Genomic DNA, 16,735 nt, shown 5'->3' on the forward strand with positions numbered 1-16,735 from the left:
GCCCCACGAGGGCAAAGAGTTGGATGTGACTTAGCAACTGAACAACAAATATTGCTAATGTGAATACCTTGTTAATGAAATATTTCTAATTCCTCCCTCCTCTCATTTGTAATATTGTTGTCATTCATTTTGAAATGGAATAAGACCCTGTGGGATCCTCCCAAGTATAAATCCTTTCTTTGTCCTCTATTTCCTGTATGTAGGAGAAAGGCTTCATCCTCCTTGACTTTCTCTGAGTTCCAAAGTGTTAGTTGTTCAGTCGTGTCTGACTCTTTGTGACCCCATGGACTGTAGCTCACCAGGTTCCTCTGTGCATGGAATTCTCTAGGCAAGAATACCCAAGAGGGTAGCCATTCTCTTCTCCAGGGGATCTGCACAACCCTGGGAACAAACCTGGGTCTCCTGCACTGTAGGCAGATTCTTTTCCATCTAAGCCATCAAGGAATCTCAAAGGGTTCCAAAGGGCAGATTCAAACAGATTTATTTGCTTATCAGGGAAAGGAGGGAATGAAGAAATAAAGGATGAGCAGTCAAGAAACAATAGTGTAGTCATGGGGCAGCATCTTGGTTCTTCCTCAAGGTATATCCGTAACAATATCTTTGATTACATTTGTAGGAAGTAAGGCTCTCATCCAAGTAGAGGATAGTAACTTCAGACTGAGAAGAAGATTACTGGAACACTGACTTGTTACCTTACTGCTAACCAGTCGAAGAAAGTCTGCAAACAATGAAAGATAACAAAGACTCTAACCCCTTTCTTGAATGATTTTCCCTTTAAAAACTGTAATGGTGGAACAGAATCTACAGACTTGGTTTTTGGACATGAGTCCACCTTCTTTCAGATTACTGGCCTCCTGAATAAAGCTTTTCTTTTCCAAGCAACATATCCTCTTAAGTATTGGCTTTGGAGCAGCCAAAGCTGAGTTTGGTAACAATTTCACTTATACAAAAGTGAAATGTATATATGTTTATATGTATATACATAAATTAATTTATATAAGTGTACACAATCAAATCTTAATATTGTTGCTATTACTGTTTTGAACAAATTGTTAACTGTTGGATCAACTAGGAGAAGGCAATGGCACCCCACTCCAGTACTCTTGCCTGGAAAATCCCATGGACGGAGGAGCCTGGTAGGCTGCAGTCCATGGGTTTGCTAAGAGTCGGACACGACTGAAGCAACTTAGCAGCAGCAGTAGGATCAACTAAGAATAAGAAAAATTTTGATTTTATTTATACTTTAACTTCCTTCTTTAGGTCTCTTCCTTTATGTAGATCTGAGTTTCTGACCTTTATTTATTACCTTCCTTCTCTTTAAAGCATTTCTTAGCATTTCTTGAAAGGAATTTCTAGTAGCAACAAATTCCCTCAATTTTTGTCTACCTGAGAAAACTTTTATGTCTCCTTCATTTTGAATAATGATTTCTCTAAGTAAAGAATTCCAAGATGGTGGATTTTTCTCTCAACACTTGAAATATTTCACTTCACTTTCTTTTTGCCTGCACGGTTTCTGCGAGGTTGGATGTAATTTTTAATCTCTGTTTTTCTACAGGTAAGGTGTTTGTTTCCTCTGGCTTCTTTTAGGATTTTTTTTCCTTTACCTTTGATGTTCTGTAATTTGAAAATTATATTCCCAGGTATTTTTTTTTCCTGACATCCTGTTTGGTATTCTCTGAGGTTCCTAGATGTATGGTATGGTTTCTGACATTAATTTGGTGAAATTCTCAGTCATTATGGTTTCAGATATTTCTTCTGTTCCTTTTTCTCTTTATTCTCCTGATATTTCCATTACACATATATTACACCTTTTGTAGTTCTTCCACAGTCCTTGGATATTCTGCTTTTTTTTTTCAGTCTTTGTTCTCTTTGCTTTTCAATGTTGAAGGTTCTATTGATATATCCCCAAACTCAGAAATTCTTTTCCTCAGCTGCGTCTGGTCTACTAACAAGCCCATCAAAGGCATTCTTCATTTCTGTTACAGTGTTTTTGATCTCTAACATTTCTTTTTGGTTCTTTCTTAGCATTTTAATTTATTTACTTATATTACCCATGTGGTCTTGCATTCTGTCAAATTTATTCATTATTCATGTTAATCACAATTGTTTAATTCTCAATCTGATAATTCCAGCATTCTTGCTATATCTGGTTCTGGTGCTTGCTCTGTCTCTTCAGATTGTCCTTGTCTTTTTATGTATCTTGTCATTTATTCTGGAGAGTGAAACACGATATATTATGTAAAAGTAACTGCTATAAATAGACCTATAGAAATGTGTTGGTGAGGTTTGAGGGGAGGGTAGCATTTTGTAGTCCTAGGATTGGGATTCAGTCTTTTAATGGGTCTGTACCTCTGGGCAGTGAACTTCACATGTGTTTCTCTAGTTCCCCCCCACCCCTCCTTGGGTGGGAAAGGACGGTTGGAGTGGGCTGAAGGTGGGTAGCTTCCTCTCCTCTGTGTGGAATGCTAGATCTGATTTAAGTTGGATGTTTTCCCTTTCCTAAGTCAGCTAGGCTCTGATAATACCCAATCAGGGCAAGCCTTGTTGGGAAGAACTGAGTGCTCTGGTATATTTCAAAATGGTTTCTTTTTCCCTTTGCCTGCCAGAGGCCCAAGGGGATTTTTCTGATATTTACTGTGGGAATCTGGTCCAGTTTCTGGAGGTAAATCTCACAGTATCTTGAGGACCTCCCCATAACTGGGTCCCTCTGGGTTTTTTAACTCCACAAGTTGTCCACTTTGAGCTGTCAACAATTCATCATAGTTCAGGTTCCCTTCCCTAGTGCAGGTTCTTGAGACAGTTTTTGCTTGTGAGTTCTATTGCTGGCAAACTGTGATGCCTGTATTCTCATGTCTCTTCAGCCTTGGGGCAGCAGCTTGCCCTGTGTGCTCCTATCTGTGGATCCAAGAAGTGTTGAGTTTTCAGTCAGTGTAGCTTTTGACTTGCTGTTGGGACGGAGTGGCAACTTCTAAGCTCCTTACATCAAGAACTGGTTAACTTCGAAGTTTCCTCCTTCTCTGATATTTAAAAATTGTTTCCCTGCTTTCTAATTGTTCCATGGTGGTAAGGTTGACCTGAACAGTCTTCTCAGCTGTTGCCATAATTGTAATTCAGCTATACTCTATCATAATAACCCTACTGTTTAACTCCATTTTAAGGCCTGACCTTAACTTTAATCTTGTCTGTTGATACTTAGTTTGGTTCCCTGGTTTGATCCTCACACTTTCTAAAATCAGTGATTTCAATTCACATCTCTGTTCTTCCAATTCTTCCCTGTCTTTAGTAATATACTCCTTATCATTACAGGCATTTCTAGAACCTTTTGATTGGTGTTTTTCTTGTCCAACCAAGCTCTTCTTTTTTTATTAATAGAAAATACAAGCCCATTCAAGATGGCCCAAATAAAAGAGTATTGTTGTAAGGATATAATAGATAGTGTTCTGAAGATTTAATTATATGAAATGAGCAACAGCCTGCTTTCATATGTCTTAGTACTGGAAGAAGTATTCTTTTTACCACTGTGATTTTTATCACTGTGCACATACATTCTCTGTTTTGGTCTCTGTCTCTGTTTCTTTGTCCTCTTTGTCATGGTTTCTCAGTTAACATAGGGCAGACAATTCAGTTTCACACTTTCCCTCCTTCTTATATTGTTCATAGAACTTTTAATTTAGAGTTTTAATTTTGCACATACCAATTTTTAAACCTCTAAAAGGAAAGGACCTCGTAAATATTTAAGGATTCAGTTACCTAAAGTCTTAAGGGCTTCCCTGGTGGCTCAGATGGTAAAGAATTTGCATGCAATGCAGGAGACCTGGGTTTTGGAAAATCCCCTGGAGAAAGGAATGGCTCCTCATTCCAGTATTCTTGCTTGGAGTGTTCCATGGACAGAGGAGCCTGGTGGGCTACAGTCCATGGGGTCGCAAAAGAGTCAGACACGACTGGCAACTAACAATTACCTTAAAGTCTATCCTGCATTTTTTTCTTCTCTCTTAAGAAATTATGTAAAATTAATGTTAGTTAAATGAGAAAGTATAAATATATTAATTTTTCTGTAAGTACTATATATCCTTAAATATAGCTTAAACCACACAGGGGCACACAATTGAGGCTAAAGGCCAAAGTAAGGCCCTTGCTTCCTTTTCTGAAGTCCTTTATTTAAAAACAAACAAACTTTTAATTGGAGAATAATTGCTTTATAATGACGTGCTGGTTTCTGCCATACAACAATGTAAGTCAGCCAGAAGTATACATATTTCCCTCTCTCGAATCTTCTTCCCACCCTCCACCCCATTCCACACCTCTAAGTTGTCACAGAACACTAGGTTGAGCTCCCTGTCTTATACAGCAACTTCCCACTACCTATCTCTTTTACATGTGGTGATGTATATGTTTCAGTGCTACTCTTGATTTTCCTACCTTTTCCTTCTCCCTTTGTGTCCCCAAGTCTGTTCTCTATGTTGCATCTCTATTCCTGCCCTGGAAATAGGTTAATCAGTACCATTTTTCTGGGGTCCATATGTATTCGTTAATATATGATTTTGATTTTCTCTTTCTGACTTACTTTACTCTGTATAACAGGCTCAGGTTCATCCACCTCCCTAGAACAGACTCAGGACTCAAAAACATTCCTTTTTATGACCAATCAATATTCCATTATATATATGTACCACAGCTTCTTCATCCATTCATGTGTCAGTGGACATCTAGGTTGCTTCCATGTCCTAGCTATTGTAAATAGTGCTGCAGTGAACATTGGGGTACGTGTGTCTTTTTGAATTATGGTTTTCTGCCTGGAAAATCCCATGGATGGAGGAGCCTGGTAGGCTGCAGTCCATGGGGTCGCTAGGAGTCGGACACAACTGAGTGACTTCACTTTCACTTTTCATTTTCATGCATTGGAGAAGGCAATGGCAACCCACTCCAGTGTTCTTGCCTGGAGAATCCCAGGGATGGGGGAGCCTGGTGGGCTTCTGTCTATGGGGTCGCACAGAGTCGGACACGACTGAAGCGACTAAGCAGCAGCAGCAGCAGCAAGGTATATTGAGAATTGAGGATTGCTGGGTCATATGGTAGTTTTATTCCTAGTTTTTTAAGCAATCTCCATACTGTTCTCCATAGTGGCTCTATCAATTTACATTCCCAGCAACAGTGCAAGAGGGTTCCCTTTTCTCTATATCCTCTCCAGCATTTATTGTTAGTAGATTTTTTGATCATGGCCATTCTGACTGGTGTGAGGTGATACCTCATTGTGGTTTTGACTTGCATTTAGCTAATAATGAGCATTTTTTCATGTGTTTATGACCCATCTGTATGTCTTCATTGTAGAAATATCTGTTTAGGTCTTCTAGCCATTTTTTGATTGGGTTGTTAGTTCTTCTCATATTGATCTGCATGAGCTGCTTGTATATTATGGAGATTAATCCTTTGTCATTTGCTTCATTTATTTTTATTTTCTCCTATTCTGATAGCTCAGTTGGTAAAGAATCTGCCTGCAATGCAGGAGACCCTGGTTCGATTCCCAGGTCAGGAAAATCTGCTGGAGAAGGGATAGGCTACACATTCCAGTATGCTTGGGCTTCCCTTGTGGCTCAGCTGGTAAAGAATCTGTCTGCAATGCAGGAGATGTGGGTTCAGTCCCTGGGTTGGGAAGATCTCCTGGAGAAGGGAAAAGCTACTCACTCTAGTATTCTGGCCCAAGAATTCCATGGACTGTATAGAGTCGCGAGGAGTCTGACATGACTGAGCGACTTTCATTTCACTCTCCCATTCTGAGAGTTATCTTTTCACCTTGCTTATAGCTTCATTTGCTGTGGAAAAGCTTTGACATTTAAGTAGGTCCCACTTGTTTATTTTTGTTTTTATTTCCATTACTCTAGGAGGTGGGTCATAGAGGATATTGCTGTGATTTGTGTCATAGTGTTCTGCTTATGTTTTCCCTCTAAGAGTTTTATAATTTCTGGTCTTACATTTAGGTTTTTAATCCATTTTGAGTTTATTTTTGTGTATGGTGTTAAGAAGTGTTCAAATTTCATTCTTTTACAGGGAGCTGTCCAGTTTTCCTAGCACCACTTATTGAAGAGACTATCTTTTCTTAATTGTATGTTCTTGCCTTCTTTGTCAAAGGTAAGGTGTCTGACAGAGAATGAGATGGTTGGATGGCCTCACGGACTCAATGGACATGAGTTTGGGTAAACTCCGGGACTTGGTGATGGACAGGGAGGCCTGGCATGCTGTAGTCCATGGGGTCACATGACTGAGTGACTGAACTGAACTGAACTAAAGGTGTCTGAGTCCTTTAGTTTCCTGAAACTTATTTATTCCTTCTCCTTCCTTCTCCTCAAACTGAAGGTGGAATATTTCTTTCTAGAGCAATGACATACATTCTTCAAGATTTATTAATACTTTTTGTTTCTCTTTGCAACACCATGAACTGTAGCCTGCCAGGATCCTCTGTCCATGGGGATTCTCCAGGCAAGAATACTAGAGTGGATTGCCATGCTCTCCACCAGGGGATCTTCCCAACTCAGGGATAGAATCCAGGAGTCCCACATTGCAGGTCGATTCTTTGCTGTCTGAGCCACCAGGGAAATCCTTTGTTTCTCTAAAGGTATCTAATTAATGATTTCCTCCCTGTAGCAACTAGCTTTTTCTCTTACTAAGTTTTCACATGGCCCAACATGGCTGTCCTCACCCTTCTTATACAATTCAGGTTCTGTCACTAATGACCATAGTCTCAATTTTTTTTCATTATTCATTTTTTCATTAGTTTGTAGCTAAAGCAAAAAATTGGTCTTGAGCAATCATTGACCTGATGTCAATTATTGTCTAATAAGCTGTGGCCACAGTGGTAGTGTCTTGTGGCAAATAAGAATGCTCCTTCCAGGCTCTCTGAGAGATTTATGCTTTCATAAATAAGATTATTTAATTTGGCCTTATTTTATTTTAATTTTAATAGAAGAAAGATTAAGTTGAAACTCCAGAGCCACTACATTTAGTTATTTAGACTATAATATAAATGGTACTCCCTAGAGTTGGGTGGGGAAAAGTCCATATAACTGTATGTTGTAGGTCCCTGGACTTCAAATAAATATTTCTACTTAGTAAGAACTATTATTTCAAAAAACTTCCTCAAAAGTTAGGTATAAAGCTTATGGAAGATAAGTTTTGAATGACATGTTTTCATATTTCATATCCTTCCTCACACTTTCTCTTCTTCTCATAACTTGTATGTTATATTATTGCTTATTCATTGTCTAGATTAATAACCTTTAAATCAACCTTCGGTCTTTTAGCATGGCTTCTCCCATCCTGAATTCTTGATTGACTTACCTTCTAATGATCTAGAGTTTGAGTGATATTTAAACCACGTTACTGTATTCTCTGAGTTCTTCATTTTTGCAAATACCTGTCTTTTTATTTTTGAAAGATATCTTAGCTGAATACAATATTTTCGGACCATATTTTCTTTCTCTCAGAACTTTCCAAAGTGTTTTGAAAATCATTGTTGTATGAAGTTTAAAGCCACTGTGGCTTATTTCCTTTTATTTCAGGGAATTCCTGAAGAAGTTTTTCTTCATTCTTAAAATTCAGTGACAATCAGGACATATCTTTATGCTGATCATTGTATTTTATTTTTCCTGGAGCAGAGTATTTTTTGATATGCAAATTTGAGTTACTTCATATCTGGGTAGTTGTGTTATATCTTTGGATCTATTTTGTTCTTCATTTCTGGGGTTATATAATTCAAAACCCCTCATTATATCTTTACTGTGGTCTTGCCTCATCCTTCAAATCTGTTATCTTTTCTTTTACTGCTTTGTTGTGACTTTTTCCTCTGCATTTGCTCTAATTACCTCAGGCTTTTTCTCTCTGACAGTAATTATGTTTTGTTTCTCATTTCCTCTAATTTATTTAGTTGTTTTTTTAAAAGTTATTTTTTTACTTGATGCTGCAATCTACCATTTATGTCATATTATTGCTTTTTCATCTCATCTTTTAGATTGATGAAGAATCTATATTATTAATCCTTTTTATTATGCTCCTCTATAGCAACACACTTACAATGAATTTTTTTCTATCCTTCGGGTTTTTGTTCGAAAACATTATTGAACTACACTTTGTATGCCTTATTATTTTCCCACTGTTTTGTTTCTATACTGCAATATCTATAGTTGCTATGCTATTTCCCTCACCCAGAATGTTGCTTATGTTTAACATAAGTATCTCTTTTTTAGACATTCTATTCACTTTAATATAGATAAATGTATCTTTATTTTGGTTTACTTTTCCCTCTAAGCTAAATTTTTGTGCTGGATAATTTATATTTTGTCTATTTTTCTTTAAGTTGAGGGTATGTGAGGATTTCTGAAGTTGGTTAGAGGTCAGAAAAAATTGTATGAAGTTTTATTGTAATACCCTGAACTTTTCTCTCCTGAGTTTTTGTAAACTATAGCTTACCAAAATTCACGTCTTATCACAAACATATACCATTCCATAAGGCTTTAAATAACTCTCTTAGTTCAATTAGGAGCCCCATAGACTTTGTTTCTAATACATAACACTAAACACTTCTCTAATTTCACCAGTCTTTAAACCATCCCTCTCCAGATGTACCTCATACCCTTTCTCTCAGCTAATCAGTTAAAAGAGAGAGAGAGAAAACTATGTCTTCTCATCTTAGTTTTGTCATTGTTGTTTAGTTGCTCAGTTGTGTCTGATTCTTTTATGACTCTATGGACTGTAATCCGCCACGCTCCTCTGACCATGGGATTTACCAGACAAGAATACTGAAGTGGGTAGCCATTCCCTTCTCTAGGGTTCTTCCCAACCCAGGGATTGAACCCACATCTCCTACATAGCAGTCGGGTTCTTTACCACCAAGCCACCAGGGAAGCCCCATCTCATTTTACTTATCTCCAAATTTGGGATGTTTAGTACTCTTGCCTGGAAAATCCCATGGATGGAGGAGCCTGGTAGGCTGCAGTCCATGGGGTCGCTGAGGGTCGGACACAACTGAGCGACTTCACTTTCACTTTTCATTTTCATGCATTGGAGAAGGCAATGGCAACCCACTCCAGTGTTCTTGCCTGGAGAATCCCAGGGACAGAGGAGCCTAGTGGGCTACCGTCTATGGGGTTGCTCAGAGTTGGACACGACTGAAGTGACTTAGCAGCAGTGAGAATTCTCAGAAATTTCCAAGCCACCAGAACTTCCTTTGCAGCATTAGAAGGCACCTGGTGCTGAAAATTCACAGTATGTACCAAGACTCCTTGAGGACCTCCACTAAAGAAAGGTATTTGATTTTGCTAAATCCAGTGTTTTGTATATTTATACACATTCTTTTCTGTAAGACAGTTGCCAGTATTATTTTGGGAACCCTGACTTTTGAAGTCCCCTGAGTTCATATATCCTAAACAGTGATTTGACAGCCAACCAGTAGAATGAAGGTCAGTCCCAGTGTGTGGTTGACCTGAAAATATGTGGGTTGAGGAAGAAGCACACATGGGGGCATAAGCCATACATGGGACATCATGGAAGATGTTCCATGGCTGGAGCTTCACTGACATGATTTTTCTGGAACTGGTTGAGAGTAAGGAAAATCAAGGAATCAGTTCAAGTTGTGTTCTCAAAAGTATGAAGGGTTGAAACTAGAAAAACCAAATTTTAAGGACTAAATTTTCAACCAGGAAGAGAAGTTTAAGCCAAGAAGATTTATGTGTTGGGTAGATGCAGGAACAGAATAAAGAATGAAAAGCAAGGATGGGAGATAGGAAGTATGAAAAGCATAAAGGATAATTGCCTGGTCTTAAACTAGGGTACCCAAGTCTGATGTCTCTGAGGTCAGTCTATGGTAGAGGCTCTGGAATGTAGTAGTATTGACTGCTAATGGACTCCATTTCAAGAATAAGTTCTGTCTCTGTCTGATGAAGAGGACTATTTCAGTTAATTCTTGGGTATTCAAGCAATATGAGGTTGTCTAATCACTAACTTACCCTGGATGTAACTGTCAGTTGCATAAAAAAGCATTTTCAGTGGCCTGGCATTAATACAGTGAGTGTATATATAGAGAGTCACCGGCACAATGCTTTGCCATCAGTAGATTTTTCAGTAACTTTTTGATGAATTCAAGATATTTAATGTTCCTGGAAGCTATGATATATTCAGGTCTCACTCAAACTCATGCAACAGTAAGTCGGAGTCCTCATTCTGTAAGAAAACATTGGTCTAGGTCTTATGCCACATTTGTGTCAGGGTTTTGAAATACACAGTTAAAAAATATACAGGTCCAGCCCTCAGAGAACTATTTTAAATCCTAATGGAGACCACTGTATTGATTAGTTCCATCAGAGTTAATGCCCAGCTCTCCTTATCAATACTTTAAAAAATTTGCTTAGAATTACACCTTAAAGCAGCAGTTCTCAAACTTGGTTTCACATTAGAATCACCTGGGTAGCTGGTGTCTGTGTTCTATTCCAGGCCAATTAAATCAGAACACTTGGGTTTGGACTTTTGCATCAGGAGTCTTTGAAAACATCCTAGGTACAGACTGTGTTGAGAACCCATGTTTTAGAGGGAAGACACAAAAGAGTCAATTGGGGAAAACTAAAACAACATAATGAGGGAACTGTGTACTGTGTTTTAAACACAAGCATATTTATAAGTGTGAATACAACAAATTAAGACTATTACACATATAAGTCTTCAGTTTTGTTCTGGTGTTAATTACCAATCTCTCTTCATTATGGTAGTGGTAAAAACCAATAACTAGTTTTAACTAAGTTAATGTCTTTGTTCTGGCTTTGTTATTGACTTTGATCCAATACTTTTCTGTTTTCTATTTCTGTTTCTTTTTTTTTTTTTTAACCTTTATCATTTCCATTGGTAAGAAACTTTTATGACAAAGTTTTCTCACTTGCTTATTCTACAGCTATTACAATTCAGTCACCAGGAGATATAGCAGTCATTCTTAGATCTAGCTGAATTTTAATCACCTGGAGAACTTTTAAAAAATGCTAGTGTTTGGGCTTCACTCCAAACAACTTAAATCAGAATCTCTAGAAGTAAGCCCCTGTCATTGATAATTGTTCAGAAATATTCCAGATGATTCTGTGTGAAGGGATTAAAAATGCTGTAGCTGTAGCTGTGCTTTGTCACTCACTTGTGTCTGACTCTTTGTGACCTCAATGGACTGTAGCCCTCCAGGCTCTTCTGTCCATGGGGATTCTCCAAGCAAGAATTCTGGAATGGGTTGCCATGCTCTATTTCAGGGGAATTACCATACTTTTCCCAACCCAGGGATTGAACCTATGATGTCTGCCTTGTGGCTTAGCTGGTAAAGAATCCACCTACAATTTGGGAGACCTGGGTTCATTCCCTGGGTTGGGAAGATCCCCTGGAAAAGGGAAAGGCTACCCACTCCAGTATTCTGGCCTGGAGAATCCCATGAACTTTATAGTCCATGGGGTCACAAAGAGTCACACACAACTGAGCAACTTTCACTTTCACTTCTACTCCTACATTGCAGGCAGAGTTTTTACCATCTGAGCCACTGGGGAAGCCAAAACTCTAGTGTGATTGTTAGACATATAATGGACACCAAAGAGTTATGTCTTTCTGTGTCCACAAACTTTTGCCATGTGACTTCTCCCATAAACAGGTAGTCTGTTTTCACACCTTGACCACAGGCCCTTACATGACTCTCCAGGTGAATACAGAACATGGGTGAGAAGAGAAACCATCCAACCAAACCCTCAGAAGAATAATAAGAGTAAGCATTTTTAAAACCACTAGTTTAGGGATGGTTTGTTATGCAGCAAAGTCTAACTGAAATATAGTATATAGGGGACTTCTATTATAAGCTAAGACAAAAAAGCACTATTCTTGTTTTTTTTTTTTTTTTTAGTTCTATTTTTATTGCTGTTGCAGGAACCACTCTAACCACTCTTTCTGTTCCCTAGGATTTTCCTTCAGACTCTTTTACTACTGAAAGAATGAGATTTAGACAGAAAAAGAATTTCTTGTCATTGTACAAATGCCTTCCATTTGTCTCTAGGGTACTTCTTCAGTCTGATTACCAAATGTTTCCTTTAAAACTATAAAGATCAAAGGAACCACCTGCCTCAGGGGCCATAGCTTAGGCAGACTTTCATAACACTGCATGTGGATTGCATCAACACATCCTGAAATTTGCCAAGACTCAGTTTCACAAGTTAAGGTCCAGAATAAAGAAATCCCCTTGTGTTAGCAAGATGGTCACACTTTATCCAGGAGCAAATTGAAGTCTCCAATCAATTTGCTTAGTGTGGGTCACAAGAAAGAGCTGTAGTTGGTATCTTCACTACACTATCAGTGATGAAAATTACCATACTTTTGCCTTAATAATAGTATCAACTGTTTTAGCAAGTCTAGTTAGAATATCTGTCTTGTAAAATCATCAGTGAATGAAAATGAGTTGTCTTGTTACTTGCTAGTTTGGTGGGATGAAATGTCATGTCAAAGACATGGGTTTGACACAGTTCTACCACTTATCTATTATGTAACCTTGCATAAATCACTAAACATTTTAAAAATCTTAGTTGCCTTATCTATAAAACTGAGATGAAATAAGCATTTTCAGAATATATCTAAGGATCAAAAAAGATCACATATATAATATCCCTTAGCAATCTTTAAAGCTTACTTTAAATATAAGATGTTATTACTCATGGTATAGGCAGCACCAAGAAAGAAAAAATATGGAAGTTTTCTCTGACAACAGCTGAGAAAAGTCATTCATATTCTCACAGCATTAGGGAAAGTAAATACTTTATATGGCTTCACATTTTTCTTTAATCTCTGAATCTCAAAGTACCTTGCAGCATACTTTCATTAATTTATAAGACCCCATGAAATACATTTGTTCCCCCTTAAACTTCTTTCTAAACAAGGTACCTTTTCTAGAACATATAAATTTGAGCCTCATCCACAAAGGGCCCTCAGATTTGTGAATGAATAGAGAGGTTCTGATCCTTTTTTATGTTGTAATTTTTTGTCTTATTTAAAATCTGCAAGTCTCTTGATCTTGTCTGCCTTCCCTTGAAGTCTGTCCCTTGATGTTTTGATGTAGTGAACATGCCTATGAAACTCAAATCCTAGACAGGTGGCAGTCTTTTCATTCCTTACATGTTAGGGATAGGGTTTGGAGATAATTTATTAATCTATTTCTTCCTTAAGTGTTTGAAAGATACCCACTAAAAATATGTGAACCAGATTCTTTTATATTGCTCAGGTTGAATTTTGTTTGGAATTCGAGCCCTTGTAGGCTGCATTTGACTCCTCAGCTCCTTGACTAGCATGTAGGATTTTTTTCCTTACTGAGTGGTAGTCTGCTGATATGAATGAGCTAATAGGCTTTCAGTCAAAACTTATTTAGAACTAAAAGATGTGGCTATAATTATTCCCTGTATTTCTATGGTTTCTTTTTCAAATAGTTCAGAAAGCCCTGCATGTATTATTGAATCTTTCTAAAGTAAGGTGAGCCAGATAAATTATGTTATTTTATTAGAAAAATTTACCTTTGCTCCAACTTTTTTATTGTTATATCTTTTGGTATCTTTACTTATCTTACTAATATTCAATGATTTGGCTTTTTCCATGAATGTTCCAAATTGTTCCCTTAACCTGTTGAAATAAACTTGATTTCTGTCTGTTCCCTCAAACACTGCTCTTGAAGGAAGGGATATGCATGTTTATAGGTGATTAACATATATTAGGGTCTAGTTCAAAAGAAGGACCATTAATGGTGAATTTCTTAGTTTGGCGGCTTCCCTGGTAGCTCAGTTGGTAAAGAATCTGCCTGCAATGCAGGAGACCCAGGTTCATTTCCTGGGTTGGGAAGATCTCCTGGAGAAGGAAATGGCAACCCACTCCAGTATTCTTACCTGGGGAATCCCATGGATAGAGGAACCTGGAAGGCTATAGCCCATGGGGTTGCAAGAGTCGGACATGACTTAGCAACTAAACCACCACCAGCAGTGCATGAAAGAGGGTGATACATTTTGGGGACACATGAATCTTTTGCTCTCCATGAAAATAAATCACATAGATATTTGTTTATGCATAAAGCTTATGCTGTTTATATCCTCTTTTCGACAGAAATTACTTGTTACAAGCTCTATTTTAGGGTGAGGGAGACTGAAGTACAGTACAGATTGATTAACATGAAAAGAAAACACAAACCAATTTTTGGTAGGTTATGATTTGATTATTAATGCTTATGGCCTGAACTGCTTTGACAGAATCTCACTTATAGAGATTTCCAAAGCCCATGCTGAATCTCTGATCAGATTATTAGAGCACTTGAAATTTGAGATTGCTGGAGGTTTATCAAACTGTTTTTTCTTTATAAATTTCCCTGAATTACTTTCTCTTCAATTCAACACATTTTTATTGCAGAGTTTTCCATATTAGGCCAGTACAAAGATGAGCTTTTTTTTGAAAATTTTTTCCTGTCCTGGAGATGTACTTTAAAGTCTTGGTTTTGAACTCTGGTAGTTGTTAATTCAATGGTGTGAGCAATGTACATGTGCAGGTGATATGAGCTGTTAAAACACCAATACTGTATAGTTCACTTACCAACATAGGCTCCTTTCCTCCAAGTTTCAGATCAACTGTCTGTCTAATCACTAAGGAATGTTTAATATCATTTACAATTGCACCTCCATGGGCATCTTCCAGAACTTATTCAGAGGAGACTTAAGCGGAGGTCATGCTGGCTTTTCTAAATAACTTTCTAGAGGAGAGGAGCCTAATTGCCTCCTTCCAGGAAACTAGCATTCATCAAGAAAGGCTTGCTTTTCATGTCCCTCCTGATGGCCATCAGGGGGATTTTTCAGGATATTTCTTAGAGTTTCTCCAACTCTCTTCTATGTGTTTTGCTTCCTCCTATGGAATTCTAGTTGAGCTCTTTCAAATCCTGAAAGACGATGCTGTGAAAGTGCTGCACTCAATATGCCAGCAAATTTGGAAAACTCAGCAGTGGCCACAGGACTGGAAAAGGTCAGTTTTCATTCAAATCCCAAAGAAAGGCAATGCCAAAGAATGCTCAAACTACTACACAATTGCACTCATCTCACACGCTAGTAAAGTAATGCTCAAAATTCTCCAAGCCAGGCTTCAGCAATATGTGAACCGTGAACTTCCTGATGTTCAAGCTGGTTTTAGAAAAGGCAGAGGAACCAGAGATCAAATTGCCAACATCCGCTGGATCATGGAAAAAGCAAGAGAGTTCCAGAAAAACATCTATTTCTGCTTTATTGACTATGCCAAACCTTTGACTGTGTGGATCACAATAAACTGTGGAAAATTCTGAAAGAGATGGGAATACCAGACTACCTGACCTGCCTCTTGAGAAATCTGTATGCAGGTCAGGAAGCAACAGTTAGAACTGGACATGGAACAACAGACTGGTTCCAAATAGGAAAAGGAGTACGTCAAGGCTGTATATTGTCGCCCTGCTTATTTAACTTCTATGCAGAGTACATCATGAGAAACGCTGGAATGGAAGAAACACAAGCTGGAATCAAGATTGTCGGGAGAAATATCAATAACCTCAGATATGCAGATGACACCATCCTTATGGCAGAAAGTGAAGAGGAACTCAAAAGCCTCTTGATGAAAGTGAAAGTGGAGAGTGAAAAAGTTGGCTTAAAGCTCAACATTCAGAAAACGAAGATCATGGCATCTGGCCCCATCACTTCATGAGAAATAGATGGGAAAACAGTGGAAACAGTGTCAGACTTTATTTTTCTGGGCTCCAAAATCACTGCAGATGGTGACTGCAGCCATGAAATTAAAAGACGCTTACTCCTTGGAAGGAAAGTTATGACCAACCTAGATAGCATATTCAAAAGCAGAGACATTACTTTGCCAACAAAGGTTCATCTAGTCAAGGCTATGGTTTTTCCTGTGGTCACGTATGGATGTGAGAGTTGGACTGTGAAGAAGGCTGAGCGCTGAAGAATTGATGCTTTTGAACTGTGGTGTTGGAGAAGACTCTTGAGAGTCCCTTGGACTGCAAGGAGATCCAACCAGTCCAATCTGAAGGAGATCAGCCCTGGGATTTCTTTGGAAGGAATGATGCTAAAGCTGAAACTCTAGTACTTTGGCCACCTCCTGCAAAGAGTTGACTCATTGGAAAAGACTCTGATGCTGGGAGGGATTAGGGGTAAGAGGAGAAGGGGATGACAGAGGATGAGATGGCTGGATGGCATCACTGACTCAATGGACGTGAGTCTGGGTGAACTCTGGGAGTTGGTGATGGACAGGGAGGCCTGGCGTGCTGCGATTCATGGGGTCGCAAAGAGTCGGACACGACTGAGCAACTGAACTGAACTTCCTTGGTACTTCATTTTTTCCTGATTGTTTACACAGGAAGGAAATAAACATTTATAATGAAATGACCCCTTATAAAGAAAAATAATTTCTTATAATATTGCTATCAAATAAAATCTCTAAATAAAAGATATTTTGGTGTTTGAACTCAATTGGCAGTCTTCTCCTTTGCTGGAATTGTTAATCGTAATGAAAACACACATACACTGGCACAGGTACACCCCAAGGTTAAAGAGAAGTTTCTTTTGACAGATGGATGCTGTTTTAGCAGCTTGATTACATTTGCCTTCAGTGGTTTGATATACTAGAAAGAGTATGAACTTTGAAGCCAAAATGGCTTGGGTTTGAATCTGTGTTCTGC

This window comes from Bos javanicus, chromosome 3 (assembly GCF_032452875.1).
Source record: "Bos javanicus breed banteng chromosome 3, ARS-OSU_banteng_1.0, whole genome shotgun sequence".
Lineage (NCBI taxonomy): Eukaryota > Metazoa > Chordata > Mammalia > Artiodactyla > Bovidae > Bos > Bos javanicus.